Source organism: Rhagoletis pomonella, unplaced genomic scaffold (genome assembly GCF_013731165.1).
Source record: "Rhagoletis pomonella isolate Grant_MI unplaced genomic scaffold, Rhpom_1.0 Rhpom_scaffold_00007, whole genome shotgun sequence".
Lineage (NCBI taxonomy): Eukaryota > Metazoa > Arthropoda > Insecta > Diptera > Tephritidae > Rhagoletis > Rhagoletis pomonella.
This window is the reverse complement of record NW_023458561.1, coordinates 9,249,639-9,272,991: the sequence shown is the minus strand read 5'-3', so window position 1 is coordinate 9,272,991 and position 23,353 is coordinate 9,249,639. Positions and strand designations below refer to the sequence as shown.

The following is a 23,353-nucleotide window of genomic DNA, read 5'->3' as shown; positions in this document are numbered from 1 at the left end:
ACGTTCTTCAATCAAATTCTGAGATACGGCGTTCTTCAACCAAATTCTGAAATAGGGCGTTCTTGAAAAGTTTTCTGAGAAAGGGCGTTTTTGAACAGGCTTCAGGGCTATGTCGAGTGACACAGTTTTGCTTTATAAACAAGAGGTTTATACATCGCTGCCATAAGCTCAAAAATTTGAAAATTGTCATTTAGGCCATTTAACGTAGATGACAATGGCGTGCTCAAAAGTATAAGCTATTTCTACATACATACGAACATTCTCGTATATAAGTAAGTAAATTTATACAAGTCTAAACAAAGAGCGCAAGTGAATGTTTGTGACTATTCATTGCTGCAAGCGTGCTCCCCTTTACTGACTTCGTAATTTTGTGGGTCGACCGAGAACGTCGGCAATGCGGCCAACGTTTTTCTGTAAGTTGGTTTCTTAAGCCAATGTTATTGCCGCTGTCGTTTTGGCCATTGCTGCTGTTGTCGCTGTGTCTGTTGCTGCCAACGAACAATCAGTGTTGCCAGAAAAAACTTTTTTGGAACTAAAACGGTCGAAAAAAGAGCTAAATAATACTAATGTCGCAAAAATGAAGAGCTACATTTTTTACTGTTGAGCTTTTATTGACGTAAAGTTGTTTTTACATTTTCCGCAATTTTAATAAACACAATGAATTTTAGAAATTCAAGTGTTGAAGAAAACTTTTAAAACCAAAATGAGGTGCATACCTGTTGTTCGGGACGGGGTGAAATTGGGGGCCGGGAACTCCTCTTGAATTCCGCGGTAAACGAGGGTCGAGGAGGTGCCGAATCCCTGAAGTCCTTCGAGGTTGAATTAAATCGCAACAATTCGCACAATAAAATTAAATGAAACACTTCACTTTTCACTAGTATATATATATTTATATACTATATATATATATATATATATATATATATATATATATATATGTGTATTGCATGTATATGTGTATATAAAATGCTGTAATAAAAGAGGACCTTACTTGTTTGCTCGGAGTTCTCTTCCAAAGTGGCAGAGTTTGGGCGATCGCAGAAGGCGGGTAACAGGACTTGAAAAAAAAAGGAACTCGAGTAACGAGTAACTGTTCCCTCTTAGATCTCAGCGACATCTACAAGTGAAATTATCTAATCAATAAACATACTTAAGGGGAAGGGGGCCAGTGTAAACAACCCTGCCAGCCAAAAGTGGTGAAAAATCTGGTGAAACCGCGGGTTTCGGTCACTTCAAAACTGGTGACAAAACTGGTGACATTTGTATGGCGGTGTGCAGATTGTCACCACTTTCCCCCTGTACGTGTGAGCCTTGCATCACTGTCGCAATCATTCAGATACTTCGTAAGGAAAACATATAGCTGCACTCGTCTAGCATTGCCCCCTTCTGCCGGCTCAGAGTTGCATTCTCTTCACAGCGAATTCAAAATAACCTTAGAAACTTTAAATAAAAAATCCTAAAATATTTTGATTTTTATTTTGCAAAATTTATTTTCAAAATGCATAATATACATACTTAATAACCAATATTATGAATAAAACTTGTAATTAACATTAATAAATATATTTTTACATACATACATATGCGCTGGCTTAATTTCTTATTATTAGTATTACTCATTTGCACATAGATGTTTAAAAAGTTGGAAAATTTCTATAACAAAGTTAAGCGATTTTAATAATATTATAATCAAAAGAAAGGTAATCGATTTATCTTTCTTTTGATACATATTAAAAGTTGCAAATCATTTATAATGGTTCACAAAAATTCAGTCTCATTACAACTTTGCAAAATTTGATTGCGTTTTTTCGACTTATATATAGACGGTTCCAAAAGTTGCAAAATTTCTATAAAAAAGTTAAGCGATTTTAACAATATTATAATCAAAAGAAAGGTAATCGGTTTACCTTTCTTTTGATATATATTAACAGTTGCAAATCATTTACACTAGTTCACAAAAAACCTGTTTTGTTACAACTTTGCAAAATTTTACCACTTTTCCACTGCTTATATATAGCTGTTTACAAAAGTTGCAAAGTTTTTATGAAAACGTACAGCAATTTTAACGGTGTTATAATCAAAAGAAAGGTAATCTGTTTACCTTTCTTTTGATATATATTAACAGGTTCTAATGGTGCTCCTGGCGATGAAGATGCAAGCGTTGAAGGTGCTGATAGTGAATCTGTAAACAAGCAAAAATATCAATTAAAATTTATAAACATATAAAAAGTCTCAATACATACCTTAAGAATGTGACTAAGTCGCTGCTGTTTTGCAGTCTAAAAGAAGAAATTACATTATAATTAAATAAAATTGTTAAATACGTATTCTTACCTTCAAAATTTTATTAGTGACATTTCTTCACAATATGTATACTCATGATTCAATAATTAAAGGTTTGCTCATTATTGACATTAGAGTTTTGACACTCCCTTAGCTCCATTACAAAAGCTTTGCACACACACACTAACCCACACACAATGCTTTGCTAAGGGAGCCGATTTTGTCAAGAGGGAGCGAGAAAACTGCTTTTTGAGCAAACCTTTTATTTTTGAAGCTCGGAACACTTTGACGACAGCAAGCGACAATCAGCATCTGTCAAATTTTAAATACACACGTTCTTACGCACACAATTATTTTGACGACAGCACGACATCTTGGCTGCAGGACTGCAATTGTCGACGTCGCCAAATTAAATCTATTTCTAATTTTGCCGGCGACAATGAGTAGATGTAGTGCTGTAAAATTAAATTGTCGCAAAATTAATCACATATTCTTGATTGTTCATGTTTTTCTTATTTACTTAAATACAAATACACAATTTGTGAAATAAATATACCAAAATGTCAAACTTTAAAACCAGCTGTTTGCTATGTCGCTGAGGTCTTCAAAATGTTTAAGAAGCTGGCTTTAAGGCGACATTTGTCGACAAAATGATGTCGCTGTCGTTACGTCGTGAAGTTGCAGTCGTCAAAGTGTTCCGAGCTTGAATCATGATGTATACTGCCATCAAAACTCTGTACCAGTAGTCCAGTGGTGTGCCTCCCGAGATCATACACCCGAACATTGTGTTCTGCGCAGTCCGTCCAGTGGGAATTGCTTGCATGAGTCCGGACGCAAAATCATCGCGTATATTTCGGCTCATAGGACTAGTGATACGGCGCTTGATTTGCAGAAGCCCGGGTCGGCCAGCCGAAAATTATCCAACTCGTTGGCTATTCGGGCGTCCAACGTTCGCAAGGGTGTGACCCGGGAGAAGCCCGGCATCACATCTGCGCAGATATCCAGCCTTTCATGCCACCTTTTGAGCGTGAGCCTGAATACGTCCGAGTAGCCCCGGGATAGCAGCTGGAGTCGGCGCGCCAGCTGTAGCGATATGGTCGACTTGGGCGGCCCTGGATCGACGATAGCGCGCACCACTTGCGTCCTACCATTACCTTAGCCGCTACGGGCCGTGCCCGTAATTCGCTCTAGGGCGTCTCTCACACCGCGGCGGTGGGGTTGTTGCTGGGATCGCCGTTGGCGTCGGTGTGCGCCTCGGCGCTTCGGCCTCGTTGCTGGGGCTCGCTGTATAGCCGACCGGACACCCGACAGAGGAGGTCTGAATGCCGGCGGCGCGTTGGGGGCGGAAACATCATCCGCTGCGTGTTCGAGGTCGTCGTCGTCGGCGTCAATCTCCAGCACCTCTCCGTTGTCGCTCGATTCGGCCAATGGCCGGACGGTCGGGATCGCCGTCTCTGACGTATCTCTGGCTCCCCCAATCCCAGTTGCATGTCTTCCTCGTCTCGGGGTACCTCTCCCAGGTGGAGAAGGCTATGGCACCGGTCTCGGCAATGCTCGCAGCTCCGGGAAGATGCACAATTTTTCGCCATGTGATGCGGCGACAGGCAGTTGGCGCAGTGGTGGTGCACGAGGACAGCAGGCAGTCTCGGCTGGTTGCATCCTACGCATCTCGCGACAAAAAGCCAGGCGGTGGTTGCTGCGGCACACTGGGCAGCGGTATTGGCCCTTATGAGTTTGGGGGTTGGTTTTGGTTGCACGTACCATTTTTCGTTATTGATTTCTGTAAAGAGAGATACGATTATTATTTTGTTTTGTTAATCTGGCAAAAGTACCAATTTTACAATTGGTCGAGTTATAATTCCGCGTGTCGTTCGTATTTCTACGACTCGTACTCGGCTGTCCTGACCTGAAACGACCCTAATTACTCTGCCATTCATTTGGGGGAATGTTATCCTCTTTGATAACAACTAGATCGCCAACTTCGAGGTTTCGTTGGGGGGAGTGCCATTATTCCGCTTTCCGCCTTCTGCAAAATGTCTGGCTTTTATCTTTTGCCACCGGTTGGCAATAGACATCGGGTTCTCCTTAATTTCGGGTTCAGCAATTGCCAGTACCGGGGCGCCAATTAAAAATTGTCCTGAGGTTAGAGGATCAACTGATTCCGCGTCTTCAGAGCTGGGGCTGATTGGTCGTGAATTAAGACAAGGTTCGATTCCTGCCAACAGAGTAGAGAGCTCTTCAATGGTAAAACGCATGTTGTTCGCTACCTTCCGGAAATGCATTTTGAAGCTTTTTATCCCCGCTTCCCAGACCCCTTTCATGCCAGGTGCTCATGGAGGTATAAAATGCTACGTAATGCCCTGATGAACGTATGTCTGGGTTGTGCTATTGGCTGCTGCAGAGACAAAGAGTATAAAATCCTGTTGCAATGCCTTATTCGCCCCTACAAAGTTGGTTCCATTGTCCGAATAGACATTTTGCGTGCAACAGCGTCTGGACACGAAACGCGCATAAGCTGCTAAAAATGTGGCGGTGGACAAATCGCTGGTGGCCTCCAAGTGTATTGCCTTTGTCGCAAAACAGACAAAAACGCAGACATAGCCCTTGTTAAGGCGACACGCTCGACCCGTGAAACTCCGTATCTCAAAGGGGGCGGTGAAGTCGACTCCAGTGTTGGTAAAGGGTTTGGATACCTCAATTCGCTCCATTGGTAACGCTGCCATCAACTGCTCCCGCGCATTTTTTCTGTAAATAACACAAACCTTAAAGTTATGAATTGAATTTTTAATCATGTTTTTTAATCGTGCTATCCTCCATGCAAGGAAATCAGATGTGTGAATTTTACGAGCATTCTTGAATACTGGCAGTCGTATGGAAGAATTATTGGATACCGTTCACTGTAAGGTAAGTTCGTTAACGCCAGTCGTCCTCCTACCCTCATAACTCCGTTCCTATCGAGGAACGGGTTGAGAGCGCGAAGCGTATTTTTCGCGTTGATTGGCGTTGAAGCGTTGATGGCCCTGTATTCATCTGCGTAGTGACGCCTCTGAGAAATAAGGATGCGACGACATTTCACCTGATTTACTTCATCGGTGGTTATTTCGCCTGTCTCGTCACTAGCGGCCAACTTATGCACCGGATAAGTTTTTCGTAAAAATCGGAAAATTCGCGCAATCACTCTCATGGCTCGCAAGAAGTCTGAAAACCGCTCCAGAATGTCTATCTCCTCGGAGATGCCTGCCATGTGAACCCGTACAATTTTTTGCTCCAGATCGGTTTCTAGTGGATTTATATTGGTTTGGTGGGGCCAGGTAGCTGAATCTTGCTCCAACCACTTACGTCCATACCACCACAGAGTGCTGGAGAGTTGATCCTGGGGGGATACGCCTCGGCTGTCAAGATCCACTGGATTATCCGCAGAGTCCACATGATTCCACCCGGATACTCCAACCAGTTCATAAATTTTTGCGACTCTGTTAGCCACAAACGTTGTCCATGTACATGCTGGTTTTCTGAGCCATGAGAGTACGATCGTGGAGTCAGTCCATGCGCATATTACTGGCTGTGTGACTTCAAACTGTGGGATAAAAGTATTAATTAGTTTGGCCAGCAATAATGCTCCGCAGATCTCTAATCTGGGGAGAGACACCGTGTTTACGGGTGCTACTTTTGTTTTACTTACCAGAAAGTTTATGTGGCGCGCATTAGTTGAAGACCGCTGGCGTACCCTGATATATAATACGGGTGCGTTTGCCTTTATGGAGGCATCGCAGAATCCATGGAACTTCACTTCGTCCCATGACGTAAAATGGGTCCATCGGGGGATTTTTATCTTCTGAATATACTCATAATTATCCAGAAAGGTTTCCCAACGTAGCATCAAATTTCGGGGTAGACCGTCAGCCCAGTCTATTTTGGTTAGCCAGATCTCCTGCATGAAGATCTTTGCTACCACTACAATTGATCCGAGCCATACAGCAGGATCGAACAATTTTGTCACGCAGGATAAAACCTCTCGCTTGGTATACTCCTGCTTCCGGGGGATCGGCTGTACGGTAAAGTGAAACAAGTCATGTACCGCATTCCAACGGATTCCCAAAGTTTTTGTCTCACTCATGTCGTCAAGCTCCAAGAAATTCTCCTTGTATATGTACGCCTTGGGTAGTCCTGTCAAAGTCTTCTTGCAATTCGACGTCCACTTCCTTAGGGGGAAGCAGGCGGTGTTAGGAGCTTCAATTACCTTATCTCGCATTTGTATTGCAGTTGTGCAATCGTGGACTCGGGCCAGGACGTCATCAACATACATATACTGCTTCAAAATCTTTGCTGCCATTGGAAATTTCGTTTTCACATCATCTGCGAGCTGGTGTAGCGTCCTTATTGCCAAATATGGAGCGCAGTTTACTCCAAACGTCGCGGTCTTAAGTTCGTAAACCTTAAGTTCTTCGTCCGGGGATTCTCTGAAAGGAATTCTGTGAAATGGGGTATGCTCCTGATAGAGAATAATTTGCCTATACATCTTCTCGATGTCTGCATTGGGGCCAAATGTGCTCTTTGATTTGCTCCGGCTCTAAAATGGGTAAAAACTGCCCCAATTTATGGCAAACCTTGATTTAAGTTATTTGGCTTATTCACCTGGGCGTTTTATGCAATAATTTGCACCCAAACTGAAATGAGTTTTAACAACGTGCTGTTGAAATGTGTTTTAGTTCTTTGGTGATATTTTTATTTTTCTTTGGGTTTGTTCGGAAAAGTCAAATTGGTGGCGGTATTCACCAATGAATGTAATAAAAAACCAAAGTTGGTGGCGGTTTTCACCATATGAGCGCAATATGAAAACTTTAAGATAGGTTTAATTGCACACGATTCGACGTGTGCGAGATAATAAAAACGAGGTAACGGTGGGTGCAATAAAAGTTCTTCTTTTATGAAGGCAACTTGGCAGTTTATCAAAATATTTATTTCTTTGAATTTTTTTTTCACTTATATTTTATTTTTAAGCAAATGTGGGTCAACCATGAAAAACTTTAAGCCTATACGGCTCAAAGGACCATGTTCGGGACGGGGTTAAATTGGGGGCCGGGAATTCCTCTTGAATTCCGCGGAAAACGAGGGTTGAGGAGGTGCCGAATCCCTGAAATCCTTCGAGGTTGAATTAAACCGCAAAAATTCGCTCAATAAAATTAAATGAAACACTTCACTTTTCACTGATATATATATATATATATATATATATATATATATATATTTCGGCCACTTTATTGCATATGTATATACAAAAAATCCTGCAATAGAGGTTATATAAGAATAGATTGATGATTAGAGGACCTTACTTGTTTGCTCGGAGTTCTCTTCCAAAGTGGCAGAGTGTTGGGCGATCGAAGAAGGGGAAACCCAACATCCGAGGCGGGTAACAGGACTCGAGAAAAAGGAACTCGAGTAACGATAACTGTTCCCGCTTAGATCACAGCGACATCTGCAAGTGAAATACTCTAATCAATAAACATACTTAAGGTGAAGGGGGCTATATTTCGAGTTCTTCGCTACGGCACTTATAACGCCTATATAGACACTGAACTAAAAGTATTTTACAAACTGTTAAAATCTGCAATATCTGACATATTTGAATTGACGTAAAAACTCGGATTACGAATCCTGAGAGAGAATACACCGTCTGCCCGGTACCAGTTTTGCCGTTTTGATACATACATATGTATCCATTTGAGGGATGCTTCGTTTTTTCCTCAGTGTAAATTTGGATACCTTTTTCCATAAGTAATTGTCAGTTGAGGGACGTTTTTTTTAGTTATGTACGAGCTATTATAACATTTTTAGGAGTTGGCTGCTCATCCTCCAAGAAAGAAATTTTCCCTTATTCTTGTCACTTTGAAAAATTAAAATTTTAGCTACATAAACTTGCATTTAATAACACCAATTAGTTTGCAAATTTTAAAAAATTTTCCGACCTGTAGTAGTTAACTGTAATATCAAGAAATCAAATTTTACATCCCGAGAAACCCTTCCCTTCACAGTCAACCATGCCGACGAATAATTTTGAGCTATAACTTGACTGCACTAAAACAACTTATAACTTCCAAATTTTCAGTTATATGTCGTTAAGCGGGAATTCAAATAGACATTTTTCTTGAAGGCGGAATTTACAGACAAATACAAGTTTTTGAGAATTTTTTTTAATTTCATAGATAGCTCCCAATCTAACAGTTTGATTGAAAAAATATTGTAACTATAATAGCAGGAAATAACAATTTACTGAACTAAATGTAACAGGCCAAAATTAGTTTAAATTAGTATTATTTTGTTAGACTAGGAAACATTTTTTTCATGTATTATTTTTGGGAATCTAATCATAGTAATAAACACCGAACATGCGGAAACTTTGGCCCGTAGTTGAAGTCAGTATTTTCCCATTCTTAGAAACAGATCTGGGAAACAAAGGCCTGCAGTTATAGTCAAAATTAAGTCGACACTTAAGTTAGTTTCAGCTTTGTTGACAGGTATATCATTGAAAATTATGTCAAACAGCTGCAATTAACTTTAGGGTCGATTTAATTTTGACTATAACTGCGGGCCTTTGTTTCACAAATCCGTGTCTAAGAATGGGAAAATACTGACTACATGTTAATAAGTTTTGTTATGGGGCCGGGTTTGTTTTCCATAGATGTACCGTATAAAAATGTCCGCTCATTTGGTGGATAGATTTGGATACAGTTTTCAATTTTTTATGGATACTTTAAAGGCCGCGGCAGTGGCAACACTGCCCGGTACAGCTTCTGTGCTCCCGCGCGCGTTGAAGAAACTAATCGACTTAGTTGCCCATTTCCATTCGCTTACGCGTCATTTGCATTAGGAATGGAGCTTTTCTAAGTAGATATTAATCGAAAAAGAATAACATGAAGGTATCGAAAATAGACTGAGATCACTAAAGCCAAATAAATTTTAGTTAACACTTGTACAATGAAATTACAGATTTTTGATTTAAATATATTACCAAATACTACTAAAAGTTTCTGGACCTAAAAAAGTGCTGGATAATTTTGAAAAGAGCTAAACAAAGGTCGGAGCTAAATAAAAAATAAAGAGCAAAATCTAGCCCCAAAAGCTCCAAAAGGGCCAAAATGGCAACACTGGTTACAATTCAGTTTCTCAATACCAACTCCAGCAAAGTGTTGAGCAACTTAGCTTACATATAATGAAGCATAAATGCATACATACATACATCCATACTAATTACATGCATTCATATTCTGTTTGCTGCGTTGCCATACTCTATAAGCTGTACGCTGTGCGGTGTACGAGTATCTTGGAATTGGCTTGAATCACTTCGGCATTTTATGGCCTAAATCCATGTAGGCCTTGAGGAGTCGTAGCGCTCACAGTTCAGTTCATCGCTCGAAATGAAGCGCGCGCGCAACTGAACGGAAAGTTAACGAGCGTTTGGCTACGTACATATGTATGTATGTACATATGTGGAGACGGTGAGCAGTGTGGGGCGTGTGGCTCGCGGCGGAACGCACAAGCGGCAGTGATGGCGGTGCACTATTCCGATTTCCCGACTTTGTGAATTGCTCGCACGGCAGCGGTTCGCTCGGTCGGTGTTGCTGGTTTGCGACATGGTGAGGTGGGCAGCATGGTTTGGCATCGTCGCTGCAACAAAGCAGCCCAGCAACGCTTGACGCTACACACCAGCCATGGACCCGCTTGCCGCTACCAGTGTGTTTTCGGATGCGGACGTTTTTGCACGTTTGTACGGTCGCTCGTTCGCTCACTTATTTGTCTGTCCGGTCCTCCGTTTCGTTTTTATTCTAATTTTTTTTTGTGTTCACATCGTGCGCTGTTCTTCTTCGATAGCAAGTGATTCTTAGAGTTCCTTAGTTTTGTTGTATGCATAATTGACGTTGTTTTTATTGCAGTGTTTGTTGTTAGCTAGTTATCATTGCATTTGCTTTAGAGCTAGTCGTGTTTTTAGTTGTACTTATTGGTTCCAAGTCTTATATTTGCATTGTACATTAATTTCGGTAAGCAGTCTGCAGCGGAACACGCCGCGGGGTACGTCGGAAGCGCGTTACGGGTTCTGCTCTGTCAAACAGGCACTTGACTTCGTCGTCATATCGTCACCCCTGGCAGGAGCTGCTGTTGCGCCATACGGTTTTGTCGGTAATTTCTGCGACCTACTACTACTACTACTACTACTACTACTACTATAAAGAAGCAAAAACAATTCACAAAACTAACAACCAGTAGAACAAGCAAAGATTATAGCAAGAGAAGCAATAACCAATCTACCGATCAACCGAACGACCGACCAATTTAACCGAAACTCATGAAATGCACTCTGGTAGTGCAGTTCGGCGCAATGCAACACAAAAATGGATGTTGCAGTATGTGCTGGGTGTGGGCGGGGAGCTGGAATCGCCGATGATGAACTACGCAGAGTGTGCGGCGGTGCGAGAGTGCACCTTGCCATATCACAAAATTGACTAGGAATTGCGAAACAAACACAAAATTAAAGAAAAAAACAGAAACTCAAAAAATAACGACAGTAAAAAATGAAACAAACAAATCAAATGCATTGGGGACTATCCCAATTGCATGCGAGTTCTCTATTTACATGTGTGTGTGTGAGCGTATGTGTGTGGCATTCATGGTTACCTATGAATATTATATGAAATAGAATTGAAGGTATCGCAACAAATTGAGCAAGCCCAAAAAGATGCGTAGATACACATTGGCCAGTTTTTGTACTACATATGTATATACATACATATATTAGGGTGGTCCAAAAATGCATGTGAAAAACTAAAGTCGGAATTTTAACGCTCTCATCTCTAGTATTGTTGTATATCGGAAAATAGTTTTTATTTTGAAATTAAAAAATATTTTGTTTTTATATGGAAGAATTAGTTTTTCTTAGAAATGTTATAGAATTCTTGAAGATCAATATTTTAGATCTAAAAACTCTGTTTCTCTTCAGGAGACTTCCAATATTAATACCCTATTGTTTATTTTACCATGTTTTAATACTAACGATTTTTTTGCATTTTTGGGGTTTTGGGGGACCTATACAAATAGTTACGATTAAAAAGTGGATAAATGAACAATTGGGTATTATTATTGGAAGTATCTTGAAGATAAATAGTGTTTGAGCTCTTTGAGCTGTTCCCAAAAATTTTTTGATTTCAAAATAAAAATACAAGGGTATACAATTTTTTCCGTATGGAACATTCCTAGGGGGTGAGAGCATTAAAATTCGGACTTAACTTTTTTACGGACCACCCTAATGTGCATACATATGTTATTTGTAATTAAGGTGAGTACATATGTACATACATAGGTGTAAGTTAAGTGTAAAAAATAAAATAACTACATAGTCTAAACATTTTGGGCTACTCACTAGTATGTTTGTGCGTTTGAAATCTGGGATTATCTACTTGTTCAGTTGGAATTGCAAGCAGACCTACTTAAATGCTATGTGCCGGAGAGGTTTTTTTCGGTACTAGTTATTGATTTCGGGTTGTGTAAAACGATTTTTTCTTGAGAATTGTTTCCCTTGCAGGAAAGTTATGAAGATCACCTCAAAGATATTTTTGAGCAAAAGAAAAAAACGAAGCAGAAAATATTTCGAAAAGCATTTTAATTTATTAGTTGTAATCATTGCCAGAGACTCTGAATTTTTCTTTGGAAAAAATAAATATATGCTTTTTTTAATATTCGGCAAAATTCCTCTCGGATTCATTCCTTAACAAAGTTTAAAACTAATTAGGTCGTTTGGTAATGATGGCGAACATATGTGAGCTGAGCTGAATGGTGTTGAAAATACCCATATAAACACGTTTTCTATATGAATACAACTTGCTAAGGAAAAAAGTGAAGTCGGAATTTTAATACTCTCAGCCCCTGGGATTGTTCTATACCGAATAACATACCGCTATTTTTTGTATACATATTTACATAAAATGACGTTTCACTACTTGTTTTGTCGTAGAATACGTCTTACGTTTCGATATGGAGGCTATGCTCAAACGTTGTAGTTGTACAGCTTCACGAAAACGCTGATTGCACGAGAACTTACCCTGCAAAAAATTGTGCGACTAATCTCTAAAGAGAGTATTCCGAGATTACTCTCAATCAGGTACAATTGGGCATAAATTAGTCGCAACTAGTCTCATACGGGTACTATTGTGGATCATTTAGTCTCGATTCATCCATCACGGGTATATTTGGAGATCAATTAGGCCCCGACTCATCTCTAACGGGTACTATTAACGATTTAATGATATGTACGCACTTTGTTAATGAAATTTCATGTGCGGCGCTGGCACATAGAGAGAGTATTCGCTTAACAAAACTGAGAACACCAGTTCGAATCTCAGCTGGCGCAAATTTTTATTTTTATTTTTTAAAAGTGACTAGTCGCTTTTTATACCCGTTCGGGTATAAAGGTGAACAATTAGTCTCTTCATAGGATATGCTCGAACAAAAGCGATCAATTCATTCCATATAAAGAGATCAAAAGTGGTATTAGTCGCATGCTCCTTTGCGATTGCTCCCGGAGTCATCCCGGATTAGTCGCATTTTTTGCAGGGTATGAAGCGATTTCAAACAAAAGTGTGGCGTCTCAAAGATAAAATTCCCAGCCTTTCGACAGATTAATTTTTGTAAGTAACTAATTTGGTTTCTGTCGTAGAAACAACGGTAAATATTGCCATATTTTGGCGTCACTTCGAGCCTTTAAAGTGCTCTAGCAACTTATGATTGGCAGATATAACTTTCAGTTTCGGGATAAATGTAGGTTCTCTGGAGTAATAGAAATATTATCGTGTACAAATTTTATATAAATTCAACTAATATTGAGCGTTTTAAGGCAACAAATTGTTGAAAAAATTAGCAGATTCCCAATAATAATACCCAATTGTTTATTTAACCATTTTTTCATCGCAACTATAGGTCCGCCAAAAACCCACAAAAACCACGAAAAATGCAACGGACAGACCATTAAAAAATCGTTAGTTTTAAAAAATGGTTGAATAAATAATTGGGTATTATTATTGAAAGACTCTTGAAGGGAACCAGAGTTTTTTGATCGAAAAATTTTGATTTTCAAGAATTCTATACCATTTCTACGAAAAGTTGTTTTTTCCCATATAAAAATAGTTGGAAAACTTTGAGCGCTTTGAGCGACCCCCAAATGTTTTTTGATTTCAAAATACAAAAATAGGGGTATACTTTTTTCGATACAGAACAATCCTAGGGGGTGGGAGCATACAATTCCAATTAAGGTCCCATTTGCGTTCTAGAGATATTTGATTTTTGTACAATGTCTATGAAGATAATACTGTATGTTTCGCTTTAAATTTGGTGTGCGGGTTTATCTGAGAATAAACCATTGGAATATTTATAAAAGCATTTTGAATAAAAATGATTCTCTTAATTTTATTTAGAAATCTCCGTTGGGATTCTCAATATAACCGTACGTCATGCGGACTGCGCCCCTCGTACGGATGGGCGGAAACGGAGGGTAAAAACCGTTGGTTTTATTATTATTATTATTATTATTAATATTATTATAACACACACATGTTTTCCACAGAAACGGTAATAAGAGAAGCAGCATCTAAAGTGAAGGCGTCTAAACATTGTCATAGGTCGTTTCAAAATTCTTAACTCTACAAATGGTAATACATGCACACTACATGCATACAAACGTACATAGTAGCAACTGCTTTATGTGTGCGCAATACACGCTCGCTTCATACATACCCCGTAAGAAAGATTAAGTAGTATAAAAATTTCAGGAAAGCTGTATTTTACTCGTAACCTAAAGCAACAAAAGATCAAATGTTGTTTTTTGCAATATTTTTTGGATATAAAATTTACATGGCCGATCCTAAAAAAAATTAAAATATTGTTTAACAGATTATTTAGTAGTAACGAAAAATTTAATTAACACCAGTATCGCCAATGCCATGCCGCACACGTTCTTCGTTTGTAACAACACGCAAAATTTTAAGCACATGTTTATCATACAGGCAGATGAGATTTGAATTGAAAGTTGTTCAATAAACTACAACAAAATTTTGCTTCCGATTTTGCTGAAAAATAAATAATAAAATAACATTTGAACATTTTTAGCACTTAGTATAAAAATTGGCAAATTTTGAATTGCAAAAATGGGTTTTACTTTTATTTTAATAAAAAGGTTACGTAACACTGATGGTAAAAACGCATAACTAAGCCCACAACCACTCATGAGTTTATGAGAACTTCGATACATAATATGGATGTGTCATACTTAATATATAAAGGTTTTATGTATGAAAGAAATGTTATGAAAGCATTTACAAACGCGGTAGTTAGATCCTTCTTCAACTCGATATTCCTGCAGTCATAACATAAACATAACATATGGATAGATACATCCATACATATGTACATATATACATATCCTGCGGGGAGTGACGTTAGCTCATACCTAACTGTATATTTTGTTCGAAAAAGTCTTAGTACTTTTTTTGGCGATGACCGCAAAATAGTCAGATTTGGATACCTCTGCATTACATGTAAACTAACTACTTTTGAACATGAAATATTAATAAAAACGATTTTGTTATTTTTTTTTTAATTTTTATTTACTTAAATTATATTTAACATTGCATATTTGTTCACATATTCTGCTATAGGTGGTCCCATATTCGAATTCCGTCAGTCATAACATCAAATATAAAATTTCGATCTTCATTTCATTTGTCTCGAATCGGAAAAAGTATTTGTGAAGTGCAGAAAAAAGTGCATTCGTAGTATTTTTTGTATGAGGATATTCAAATAAAAACTTGTTTAAAGAAAACACACTTCCGATTACGTCTGCTTGACTCCTGCGTGACTTTACAACTCGCTTTAAGTTGGTTGTGTCATAGCTAATTAAAAGTTAGGTATTAATCGAAATCGCGTAAAAAAACCTCACTACAAGTTCGTTATATTTAACAATTTATACGTTTTCACTGCAGGGTATGTTCATCCATGCAAGCGGACGTGTAGATACACACACACACAAACCGTAAATTTTACAAACTACCCTGTGGGGAAAATCTCTAGTTCTGAACTGGGGCGCTTCTAGTACATATAGACCCAGTACTGGTCGCGATAAATCTCTTTTGCATGCAAGCAACTGGCGAATTTAACATAGCGATGTCCCAGGAAGTGTCAATTGCCCCCCGCAGCATCCCTTTTTCGATAGTTCCGAACTGGTCCTAAATTCTATAGTTCCGAACCAGTTCTGAAATCGACAGACGAAAGTAAAAAGTATCATGATTTTTCAATCTTTTTGGTGTGCGATTTTAAGTTATTTTGGAAATGTGTTTTCAATTTGAAATTAAATTTGTTTGAATGATTGTAAGAAATGTACGTTTACATACCTTTAGCTGTAGCTGAGTTTGCAGAGTTGCTCGCTGTTATTTCTTAGATTCCAGACGGTCCCAAGATGTTGAAATGTTAACACAAATTTTAATTTTGTATTACCAAGCTATGAAAAAGCATATGCGAAGCGCAGAATAGAAGCGTATTTGAACGAAAAAGCCGCCGAACACATATCTATGTATGTCCTAGGAAGTGTCAATTGCCCCCGCTGCATCCCGTATTTGATAGTTTCAAATTAATTCTAAATTCGACAAATAAGATCTAGTTCGTTCTGCATCCCTTCTTCTATAGTTCCGAACCATTTCTAAATTCGTCACTTTAGATATCGATTTCTAGTGAAAAACTGAAATAAATTAGTTTTTTAAAAGTACCACTTTTCTCCGATTTTGGACTGGTGGGGATTTAGTGGAAAGGCCTAGACCAAGTGGAAATAGAACCGCCAAAGAAACCAACACTATTAACGGTGGGCCTTGTGGTGATGTTAAAACGTACACTATGCAACGAAATTTCGACTCTTTTAAAAAATCTCATGAGTTGTTTTTTTTAGTGTGACTCCCTTCTCTCTGCAGAGAAAAAAATGCTGAAGCATTCTTGCCACTCCAAAAAATCATAATTGTGTTTTTTTAATACCTTTGGAAGGTTTTCAAATAGGATGTTCATATAAGAGGCACAGCCGCTAAACGTAAACGTAGAATACGTAGAATACATGAAATATTCGTTTTGATTGTTTTGAATTGAATTTAATAAATCAATATGAATAGCAAAATATTAATAATTAGCAATAGAGATTAGCAGATCCACATTAACTTCGATCATATGCACCATCAGCTTATAAATAGATATATGCCATGACGTGTAGCACTGCTTCGATTCATTTTTATTTCCTTTCATACTGCAGAAATTTGTATTACTTTTTATATTAGCCTAGGTCCCGGTATTAGTATTCTTCTTCGTGTTCGTGCTCGTCTTCGCATTATCATCGTCTTCGCATTATCATCGTCTTCGAATTTGTGCATAAGTTAGCTAAGACTTCTGAAACAGCTGGCAACCCTCCTAAATATAGTTAAGAAATCAACATTACTCTTGCGTCTGATATTGTGATACCTACATATTTCATGTGACTGATGAATTAAGTTCAACTTGATTTTTTAAATACTTGACAACGCTCCTAAATACAATTCAGAAATAAAGCCTTTTTAAACCCATTTCATTTGATACCCATATTTTTCATAAATGCCTTAACTTATTAAATAATTTGAGTTTACCCTTTTAAACAGGTGGCAAACCTCCTTAATATTCTAAATATTCAAACTTATCATATCTTACCACCTTTGTTTCACCTCATATTTTAATATTTCATTTAACTTATGCATACTTTAATTCAATTCTAATTTAAAACAGGTGGCAACCCTTTGCAAAATATTTTAAAACCAAAACTTTGTTAAACCTTTTCCGACTTTCGACTGGTGCACACACTGTGATACATATTTAAATTGTGTATCTAATTCCTTTAGTTCAAGTTGAATTTAATTTCTAAAACAAATGGCAACCCTCTTAAAAAAGTTCAGACTAAAAATTTCTTAATACTACTTTGCTTGACGCCAAAATTTCAATATTTAGTTTAGGTAGATTTTTCAAACAGATGGCAATCTTGTTCAAATAATTTTTAAACCAAAACCTCATTAAGCCTTTTTCGTCTGACACTTGTACTGTGATACATATTTAAATTATCTAATAAACTTAATTCAAATTGAATTTAATTATAAAATCAGGTGGCAATCCTCCTACATGCAGTTTAGAAATAAAGTTTTTTCAAAGAAATTTTGATTTTTATTCATATTGAAGTAATTTATTTAACCTATTGCTTATAATAAATCTAACTTTGTAACAAGGTGGCAATCCTCTGCAAAATATTTTAAAACCACAACCTCTTTCGTCTGATATCCATATCAGGATATACATTTAAATTTACTGCGTTTATTTAAGTCGAACTTGCTTTTTGAAACAGGTGGCAACCCTCCCACATATAAATAAGAAATAAAGCCTTTTCAAAACCATTTCGATCGATATTCATAGTGTAATAATTAATTTAACTTAAAAATAGTTTGATTTTCATTTTTTGATCAGGTCGCAACTCTCTTTGAAAAAGTAAGAAGTTATTGCACATCCACAGGCCCTTTAATTTGATACCTCATTTGGTAAAATGAACGAACGGTACAGATCTGATATGATGAGAAAGTTTTCGCTGATTAAGCTTTCATATGTAACTACAATGTATACATAGATTACTAAAAGAAAAACAGATATACAGTCGTGTCTCTATATAGCGAATGCCCGCTATAGTGAACACCTCGATATAGTTAATACCGAAATATTTACACAGAGTACTCTAAATAGTGAAAAATCGAAAGCCTCTAAATAGTGAACAAAATTTTAAAAGCAACGGCAAGCAGAAATTGACAAAAAATACCATATTTAAACGGAAATGAAAGCGGTTATTCCCTGAAATTTATCACTTTATGTTTCTTACTAGAAAAGCTGCTACTATTTGATGCTAACGTTAATTTGGTGCTTGTCGAGTTCCAACCGCTTGCGAGTGAACGTGCGCTGTTTTATATGTTTTTTTTTATCTTTTGTGTGCTAATAAATTTAGCATTTAAATAATTGTTAAGTGTTATCATGTCTGCGAGGAAATTCCTTTCGTTTAAGCAAAAATCTGAAATTTTTGAAAAAATCGGAAATCTTCATAGAATGGTTTCACCATTGCTTTGTCCCTCACGTACATGAGTAATACATTTAAAATTCCCAACAGTTTTACCGAGTATTTTTTCGTTTTTAATTGTTATTAGGTTCAAAATTATTTGTTAAGCTATCCTATTGCTTGATAACACCCCTAGCCATCAGCCAGAAGATGAACTTAAAACTGCTGATGGCTCAATATTCGTGGTTTATATGCCTCCAAATTTAACGCCTTTTATTCAGCCTATGGATCAAAATATGGTTCGCTTAACTAAGCTGTACTACAAAAAACATCTGCTGTTATTAGCTGTAGGAAAAGATGACATCACACAAATTTTAAAAACTTTAACTTTTAAAGATGCTGTATAATTTTTAATGCTCGGAAATCCTATGAAAGCCACTGAAGCTATTAAAAACTGATTATGCTGGCATAATAGTATTGAGAACTCTACGTGAAAAAGCGGTCCAAAAGTCAATTTCCTCATGCATGAATCGCGAATTCTTTCAATAAACATTCATATGCCCGTTTATATTTTCCTAATATATATACATTTATTCCAAAGATCTGTTGCACTTACATACACAAACATGAATTTTGAGCAAATAAGACAAGTTTTTGAACAAAATAAGTCAACCTTAATATAGTGAACAACCTGGATGCTGTGAACAGGCCATGCAAAAATTAGTTCACTATATCCAGACACGATTTATATGTATTTACATACATACGCTGCGATTAGGTTATAAATGTTGGGCCATCTGTTACTCAAAAGCCGAAATACCTACACACATATACTTTTTGTCTCCTTATTTCCAACACATGCACGTGTTTGCAAAATGATGACGAAGTGCTTTTGTATGGAAAATCATTTATGCCCATATATTTGAATAAACTAAACATACTTAAAAGATATCAACCAATACTACCCATATAACAAATGAAAGGAAAAAATTTGAGTTTTTGATTAAAGAAAACAAAAACAAAATCATTCGAGCGGTTTTCGAGCAGTTTGAAAAAAAAGCTAATTATTTCAACAATTTTTTGCATTAAAATGCTCAATATTTGTTCAAATTTGTACACGATAATATTTCTATTGCTCCAAGGAACCCTTATCCCGCAAATGAAAGTTATATCTGCAAATGAAAAGTGGTTAGAGCACTTTAAAGACTCAAAATTTACCCCAAAACAAGCCAATATTTACTGTTGTTTATTGGAAAGAAACCGAATACATTACTTACAGAAGTGAATCTGTCGATAGGTTTGGAGTTTTGTCTTTGAAACGCCATACCTATCTTTGAAATCGCTTCATTAGTTCTCGTGTAATAAGCGTTTTCGTGAAGCTCTAAAAATTAGAACTACAACATGGAGGCTATGCCATATCGAAACGTAAGACGAATTCTACGTAAAAAAATGACAGCATGCAGAATATTTGTCAAAATTTACCTCCAATGATTTGTGTGCCACCAAATGAAAAAAAACTTACATTTGGTAAAAGATGACTATGATTTAAGAAACTAAAATGCCATTTTTACAATTTTAATTGGCAAACTCGAAATTCATTCTAAAATTGTTACATACATGAAGAATGTAATATATATGTGCACAAGGAATATTATGTAAAAATCTTCCACGCCAATATTTAATTACTTTTAGTTTAAGTGTAGCCTTTCGAATATATTTTGACATACAATATATTTAGGAAATTTGTCTACAGATTTAATAAAAATTCCGACCGGCTAAATAGGCCAGTCCTGTAGACCTGTTGTTCGCTACACAAGACCTGCTTCAACAATGCACTCGAGCCAAATCTATTTAAAATAATTTAAAGCTATCAACAATTCTGCTCTCCAAGATCGTGCCAACTGAGCATTGGGATTTTCTTTCATAAGTGAAACCAGCCTTTCGAGTTGGTGTTCAGTATTCACGACCTTAGACATGGGCGTAGCCAGAAGGAAATTTAAGGGGACCTCGTATAAAATTTTATTTTTTCAAAGCCACTAATTTTTACTGAAAAATTGTTTTTTATAGTTTAAAATTATTGTAACAAATAGAGGTATGTTGTACATAAACACATAAATAGAATTTCGAAAAAGTTGATATAAAACTATTCGTCGATATTACTGCACATGTTTTTTTCCGAGGAGGACGCATCGAAAGCCTAACCCCGTCAGTGTGAGACTTTAACACGTTCTCTGTCCAATGAATCACATGTGACTCATGAGAACAGTTTTGTACCTCGTCTCACAAGTCCATGAATCATATATGAGCAAAATCAAGGCTGACTTCAGATACATATTTCTAGGTATTCTGCAAAAGATATAGTGTTTTTATGTGGAAACATACACAGTTGTGGTTTGAATATGATACATTGGACGTACCTTATCGAAAACTATTTCCCACGCTTATGTATAATAAATGGGAAATTAAATATTTTATTTTTTTTGCATAAGGGTATATAATCTACGCTCTTTGCATATTTTATTATGGAAATAATAGCGAATCAGATAAAGAATCCTGAAAAGAACGGGGGACGTGTATGTGCCACGAAAAAAGATATAATGCATGAGGATAGGGAACCTGTTAACCCAAACTAAAGCTTCTACCGTTATGCACCGTTCCTCTCCTGGTATCACCGTCAAGGATTTCGTCGGGATAATAACACTGTGTGACTACTAAAGTTATAGATTTAATGAAGCACACAAAATATGCATACTTAGAATTTTGAATACCCCCTAAAAATCTGGACTTTCATAGGCTGAGCCTTATAATGTTTCGTAACCTAATTTCTGTTTATCCGATAAAAAGTATTTACAGTGCGTACACGGTAACCGCTACTTTCTATACGTGGAATTCCTTGATTAATGCAAATCTTTAAAACAAGAAATTGTAACTTTTATAGGTGCAACTTCAAAACAATTTAACCTCAATATCTATAACTTTCTTTGTACCAGTATTCTGTTAAAATTAAAAAGTGGTGTTTCAGTTAAAGTGATGTGTTTAAAATATACAAATCAACTGTTATCAGAATTAGTCAAAATTAAAGCAAGTGTAAAGATACAAAATATAGAAGCCGGACTTGGGAAACGGGAAACTTTAAAACAGTGCGAGTACCCAAACATGATTTACACAAATGGTTTTGTTTTGAGAGAAAGTACAATGTTCCCATATCTGTCCAATTTGCAAGAGCTAAAGTTACATAAAAATAACCAACGGAATCTTTTGCCAGACAAGACATATATTGCTGATGGGTCTGGTCCAATCCTCGCTTGAGAAAATGCTTCTGGGACGCACAAATTCTTATTCTTATTTGGCGCTACAACCGTCCTAGTCCAAAGCAGTACGTCAGTCGTTTCACTTCTGTAAATGCCAGATGAAGCCATCTCCTTCTCCACTTGGTCTTTCCATCGCAGTGGGGGCCTTCATCTTCCACCATCGCGAACCACATTGAATACTTTCAGAGCTGGAGCGTTTCTGTCTATTCGTACGACATGACAAAACCAGCGTAGCCGTTGTATTTTGACTCGCTGCACTGCATGCCGTTGTAAAGCTCATAGAGCTCACGTTCCATCGTCTGCGGTACTTGCCGTCGCCAATACGTAACGGCTCATAAATCTTTCAGAGAATCTTTCTCTCGAAAACTCCAAGAGCCGCCTCCTCAGATGTTTTCATTGTCATTGACGCTTATGTTCTGACTCTTGTGAGATGACCGGAAATACTTCGTTTTATCCTCTTTCCGAAAAAGCCGCGATTTAGTTATGTGACTCTTATTATCTTCTCTAACATCAGATTAAAGTTATCATATGAAAGGGAGTAACTTTGTTTGAAACCCTGTTTGGTATCACACGGTTAGGAGAGACCCTTCTCAATTTTGACGGAGCTGGAGGTATAGCACAACGTAATTTACACAGCCGCATTAGTTTCGCGGGGATACGGAAATCAGGCACCATGAAATAAAGACAACTTATTTTTCAGCTGACGAAAGCGGCTTTGAAATCCAAGTTTTGACGTGTTGCGAATACGAGATTTATGCTGGATTTGGCAGATCTGAAGCCACACTGCTAACTATAAAATAGTTGGCGCGCATTACGGAGTCGCCTTTCTTGTGATTTGGGCAGAGCGCACTGGAATTCCAGTCGTCGGGCATGCATCTTATCAGCTCCTCACCAATCTATCGTACCGTCAGCTCCAGCAAGTTTGTTATTTTTCATGAGCATAATCGCTATTCGTACCTCCTCACAGTAACGCGATGAGACATGGACTCCATCGTCATCGACTGGGGGCCCGGGTTCATCTTCTCCACTACTTTCAATGCTCCTGCCATGCAAAGGGTCGAAAAGTGTTCCGGCGAAGTCGATCAGCCACAGCCCGTTATCGGACGTTTCGTCATGGATGCAGTGGCGCCCAAGATCCCTTCCTTGCCCACCTTGGAATTAAAATCGCCGAGCACGATTTTGACATCGTGTCGAGGGCAGCGCTCATATGTACGCTCCAAGCGCTCCTAGAAGAGATCCTTGGACGCCTCGTCCTTCTCTTCCGTCGGGCATGGGCGCAGATGAGCGAGATGTTGAAGAATCTCGCTTTGATATTGTGGCTAGTCGTTCGTCCACTAGAGTGGACGATAGTACTCGGCGAAGGAGTCTCCCTCCCACCAAAAATCCACGACTGAATTTGCGCCGTCCATCGAATTTCATGGACGGTGGTGATGTCAGACGGGCAGATGCACCTTCCAGACTAAAGGTCCGGATGTTCCAGGTGCGTACCTTCAAATCATGGTCCTTTCAACGTTTGAATAGATCGTCATCAAAAAAAGGGCGTATCATTCGAGGCATGCTTTTTCATTGGGCATTCAAACTGGTGTTTAGTCCTTACACAGAGGATACGTGGATACAAATATCCAGA

At 37.8% G+C, this 23,353-nt stretch overlaps 1 protein-coding gene across 3 annotated transcripts in view; it reads left to right on the top strand.

The window, feature by feature from the left end:
• LOC118742290 (DNA-binding protein Ikaros) overlaps positions 1–23,353 on the top strand; it is a 114,171-nt gene that overhangs the window by 16,693 nt on the left and 74,125 nt on the right. Inside the window, exon 1 of one of the 3 annotated variants that reach the window (XM_036474253.1) lies at positions 9,876–10,458. The exons of the other annotated variants lie outside the window; for them this stretch is intronic. The gene's annotated coding sequence lies outside the window, so the exon portion shown is untranslated. Of the gene's footprint in view, positions 1–9,875; positions 10,459–23,353 lie in introns of those variants that run through there. 3 annotated transcript variants of the gene reach the window in all.